Source organism: Hibiscus syriacus, unplaced genomic scaffold (assembly GCF_006381635.1).
Source record: "Hibiscus syriacus cultivar Baekdansim isolate YM2019G1 unplaced genomic scaffold, ASM638163v2 tig00110551_pilon, whole genome shotgun sequence".
In the NCBI taxonomy this organism is placed as follows: Eukaryota; Viridiplantae; Streptophyta; class Magnoliopsida; order Malvales; family Malvaceae; genus Hibiscus; species Hibiscus syriacus.
The window spans coordinates 1448085-1454084 of NW_024062778.1; positions in this window are offsets into that span (position 1 = coordinate 1448085).

Genomic DNA, 6000 nt, shown 5'->3' on the forward strand with positions numbered 1-6000 from the left:
TATCTGAAGTAATTCTGGCATATTCCAGTTATACTCCCGTGGCATTTTCTTCGGGGACTTTTCTTTGGGGATTTCTTCTTCTTCTTTTTCTTCTTCAGTATTATATGAATTACAGAATAGATGTTCAACATGTTCATTTACAGTCGTAACTTCCTCCTCATTATCATCAACAACATCTTCCTCGGCAACGACTGTTTCATCATCAAAATTCGGGTATTGACCAATATCAAAATCATTACACGCATGGTCTGTTTCTTCTTCTGAAAAATCATCAAAATCCAAGTATTGACCAAGATCAAAGTCCGGGTATTGACCAAGATCAAATTTCGAATACTGACTAGTACTCACAATTTTTTCTGTTGGCTCATCATCGTCTAACTGGTCAATACGAAAACCGGAATTTGGTGCTGAAAGTTGATTGGGATTTGGATTAGGGAAAGGTTGTGGGTTTTGAGATTGTGTTTGGTATTGGAAATGTGGTGAAACAATATTTTCTTGGTGATGAAATTGTGGTGGAACCATTAAATTTTGAGCACCATAAACTAGGGTTGAAAAACTTAGTTGATTACTACTCGCTACTGACCCAACTTCACTACTTCTAGGTTCAACAACATACAATGTAACATCATCACTTGAAACACTAATGTAAGCAATGAATCGTTCAACATCTTCATTGTCGGTTAACAAATAAACTTTACCATTTCTCTGATAAGATAGCCTAAATCCACTTAGGGGCTCTAAATTCAATTTATTTGCAACACGTAACATTAGAGTTTCATAAGTTAACTTTTTTAATGACAGTTTTAGTTGAAGATTCATGGGTAAAGGCATATATTGTAAAACACCATGAACATTCTCCCATGACCCTCCAAAACATAAATCTATCCAAACATGATCAACATTAGATGATTTCATTATTGTAAATTAATTTACTAAACAAACGAGCTGCGAAACTAAAACCTGTTGCCGGATGGGGAAGGATGTCGTTGGATATAGAAACGGATGTCGCCGAAGAGAGTGATAGATGGAGATGAAATGAGTTACGATTTAGGGATTTAGGTTATGAGTTGCTGCTGCTGCGTAGTTATATACCCAAAACATTTGTGTTGCGAAATTAAAACCTGTTGCGAATTCAGAAATCGAGTTGCGAATTTGAAATTCAGTATTGCGATAGTCAGAATCTCGTTGCGATTTACGTATTCGCATTACGATTTACGTAATCGCATTGCGAATTAGGAAAATCGCAACGCGAATTTGGGAAATCGCAATGCGATAGTCATAATCGCGTTGCGAATCTGGAAACTGATTTGCGATACCGGAGATCGCGTTGCGAATTATCGATCGCATTGCGATTTACGGATACGCGTTGCGATTTTACGTATTGTCGTTGCGATTTACGGATACGCATTGCGATTTACGTATTCTCGTTGCGACTTACAAATACGCGTTGCGATTTACGTATTCTCGTTGCGATTTATGGATACGCGTTGCGATTTTACGTATTGTCGTTTCGATTTACGGATACGCGTTGCGATTTTACGGATACTCGTTGTGATAGTCAGAATCGCGTTGCGATTTATATGTTCGCGTTGCGATTTTCATATTCGCGTTGCGATTCTGGAAAATCTCAATGCGAATTTGTTCTATCGCATTGCGATTCTGTGAACTGATTTGCGATTCTGGAGATCGCGTTGCGATTTTTATTTCGCATTGCGATTTTGTTGGTCATTTTGGCAAATCCAAAAAAAGTTGGTTAAAATCGTATATTATAAAGCATTTTTTGTCACTGAGGCGATTTTCTCATATATATATATAAAACTATATAAACTATAATTTATATATAAACTATATACTATAGTTGATATTTATATACTATATAATATATATAGTTTACATTATTACTTATGAACTATATATATAGTGTATTAATGAACTATATAAATTAATTATATAGTATATACTATATATATAAACTATATATTTATAAACTATAGTTATATTTATATACTATATACTATAGTTGATATTTATATACTATATATTATATATATAAACTATGTACTATATTAGATATTTATATACTATATAATATAATTTATATTTATATAATTTATAGTATATAAATTCAAAGTATATATTATATGTATGAATACTATATAGTTGAATACATTAATTAATAAATTGTTTATATAGTATATACTACATACATAGTTTATATATACTATATAGTTTACATGTGAACTATATATAAACTATATATATAAACTATATGGTATATATAAACTATATATTTTATAGTTCATTAGTATATATAAACTATATATTTTATACTTCATTAGTATATATAAACTATATATTAATTTATTAATATAAACATATATATTAATTGAAAGAATTGGAAAATATATAAGGATCAAATTGAACAAATTTTAAATATGAAGCTTAAATTAATACATTGCAACATTAAATTTGGACTAAATTGAACAAATTTTAAATATGGAGTTTAAATTAATACATTGCATCATTAAATTTGGACTAAATTGGACAAATTAAAAACTAGGGGACAAGGCTATAATGCTAAATGAAGTTAAAAAATACGCAGGTCAAAACCCAAACGAATCCATATAAAAGCCATTTTTTCCCAATTTCAGCCATTTTCTTTTCTTTTCTCATTTTTGATTTTGCTCTCTCTCTCTAACTCTCTGATTCACTCAAAATTCTCTGACTTCTCTCTAGAAATTCATCCGTGTTCATCATTTGCATCCCAAAAACCCTTCTTTGATCTTCACAAACACCAAAACCCAAACCATTTCCTTTTTTTATCAAACACCAAAAATTTCAACCCTTGTTCATCCGTGTTCATCCCAGTTCTTCCCTAAACAATTTTTTGATCTTCACAAACACCAAAACCTAAACCTATTCCTGTTTTTTATCAAACACCCAAAAATTAAACTGTGTTAATCCGTGTTCTTCCCCAAACCCTTACAAACACCCAAAACTTAAAACCAATTTTTTTTCCGATCAAGCACCAGTTCATCCCAAAACTCTTCTTTGATTCTTAAAAACACCAAAAACTGAAACCAAACTGTTTGTTTAGATCAAACCCACAAGTGTTCATCTTCTTCAACCCAAACCTGAACCCAAACACAAACCCAAACCCGAATCCAAACCCAAACCCAAACTCAAACCCAAATCTAAACTAAAACTCAAACCTAAACCCTAATCGAGCATATTCTCTTTCTGTCTCTGTTCATCTTCTCTAATCCCAAAACCCTAACCTAGCCTCGTCATCTTCTGTTTGTTCATATTCTCTAACCCCAAACCCAAACCAAGCCTTTTCATCTACATCTCTGTTCATCTTCTTTAACCTTAACCCTTACTGTTACAAACTATTCAAAACCTTTATTTTTATATGGTTTCATGGATAGTTTGTCTTACGAGTTGAATTATCTAGGTATTTTTCATTCGTTTTTTATTTTAATATTCAAATTAATATATTCTTTATTTGTTTTATAAGAGAAAACCCAATAGATCAGAATGAAGAACATTCTGAAAGAGGTAAACTGCCCATTCCTTTTTTTGTATATGCTTTATTTAATATATATATATATATATATATATATATATATATATATATAATTTTTAATTTTGTATACTAACCTTTTTTTTTTTTTTTGCAAGGTGATGTAAAGTATCTACTGTCAGAAGTAGTTTATATCAATAAATCATCTAAGAGGAAGGCTAAATGTTCACCCGAGTTTGGGGGAAGAACTTCTCCTGTTTGGGAGTGTTACAATGTTGAAAACATTTTTGTTATTTCGATATAACAAATTAAGTTAAATGAATTTTAAGATTTTACAAATGATTTTACAAATTTATATTCGATTCAATTAACCGAATATCAAATTATTACTCCAAGTTTTTCAAGATCAATTTTAATCCTTACTAAATGTGTAAAATTGTGATTTGTACTTAAACTATTTTTGAAACAATTTTCACAAAGTATTTTGAACCAAAAACAAGCCTTAAATCAATTATTCAAAGGCATGCACCGATGCATCAGTCCATGCATCGATGCATCGATGAATTAATTGAACATCGAATGCATTCCATGCACCGATGCACTCTCCATGCATCGATGCACTCTGAATATTTTCAAAACATCGAATGCATTTGATGCATCGATATACAAGTCATGCATCGATGCACCAGGCTATTTTTCAAACATCGAATGCATTTCATGCATCGATGCACACTTGGTGCACCGATGCATCAAGTGTTCCAACGGTCAAAATATTTGAATTTTACACTGATGCACCGATGCATCATCCATCATGCATCGATGCATGAGACGCTCCACCTAGAAAAATTAATTGCTTTCACACTTAAACGGCTATATGATCTTTACTAATCATCCCCAACGTTCAGAAGTGATTCAAGGTGTATTTAAACAAGTTCTGAAGCCCTTGATCAATAAGAAATCATAGAGAAACAAGAGAGAAAGCATCAAACACCAAGTTTGTGCAAATCAAGCCAATTTTCCTTTCAATATTCATTTTGCTTTCAAGAACACCATTTGTGCTCATTTGTAATTATCTTTGAGTGTTCTTTTCTTGTTCTAGAATTGTGCAAACATCTTACCTTGTGAGGTTTTCTTGTAAGTTTGCAAATTTGTAATATTCTCTTTGGGAAAAAGAGTGTTCTCAAGAATTGGGGTATATTCTTGAGGTTGTTGTAAGGTTATCTCTTTGGCCTCAAAAGAAAGAACAAATTAGTGAATTTGTTGGAAAATCCTTAGTGTGGATAGCTAAGGTAGTGGATGTAGACTTTGTTTGAGAAAGTCGAACCACTGTAAACCGCTGTGCAATTTCTTTCAATTTTCTGCAAAAGCTTCCACGAAATTTTTAATTGCCAATTCACCCCCCTCTTGGCCGATTCCGTCGATCGATTAACTCAACAATTGGTATTAGAGCCTCACTCATTTGAAGGTTTAATCGCCTCTTGAGTCGATTCGGGAAGAGTTACATCGATTACCAAGTCATCAATTGCCTCCACTTCAAATTACGACTCCGGTCTTGATTCGATGCCCGTCAACAAGCCTCCTTTCTTCAATGGAGCTAATTACGCCTATTGGAAGAACAGAATGATGTACTTCATTCAAGCAAGTGACAAGGGAGCATTGAATGCCGTAGAAGAAGGATACATCAAGCCTATCACTCATCCAAGGTTGTGGAGTGAAGGAGAGACAAGAATGTTCCAGCTCAACTCCAAAGCATCCATATTTTTTTTGTGCTCTTGGACCAGATGATACGGAAGAGTTTCATCGTGTACAACCGCCAAAGAAATATGGGACAAGCTTCAAGTCACACATGAAGGTACATATGAGGTAAAGAAATCAAAAATTAGTATTCTAACGCATAGCTATGAAAATTTCAGGATGAAACCAAATGAAGACATCAAAGCTATGACGGATAGATTTTCAACGATTGTCAATGGTCTCAAATCATATGGAGAGATCATCTCAAATGAAAAGCTTGTGAGGAAGTTAGTCTACTCCCTCCCAAAATCATGGCAATCAAAGAATACGACAATCATCGAGTCTAAGGACCTATCGTCCTTAACTCTTGAAGAACTTATCGGTTCACTCCTCACTCATGAGATGATGCTCGAAGATGAGGTGGACCTTGATAAAGTTGAAGAGACACCAAAGGAAAAGGAGAAGAAGAAAAATATTGGAGTTGCTCTCAAATCCACAAAAGATGAGAGTGATTCAAAATAATGATGACGATGACGAGGAAATGGCATTGTTTGCCAAACGGTTCAGAAAAATGATGAGACCTTACCAAGGAAGAAAATTCAAACGAAACGAAGGCCTCAAAAATGAACCAAAAGAGAATGACCCAATCATTTGCTATGAATGCAAAAGCCGGGGCATGTCAAATGATTGCCCACAATTGAAGAAAAAGGCTCAATCAAAGAATAAGCACAAGGCTCATGTGG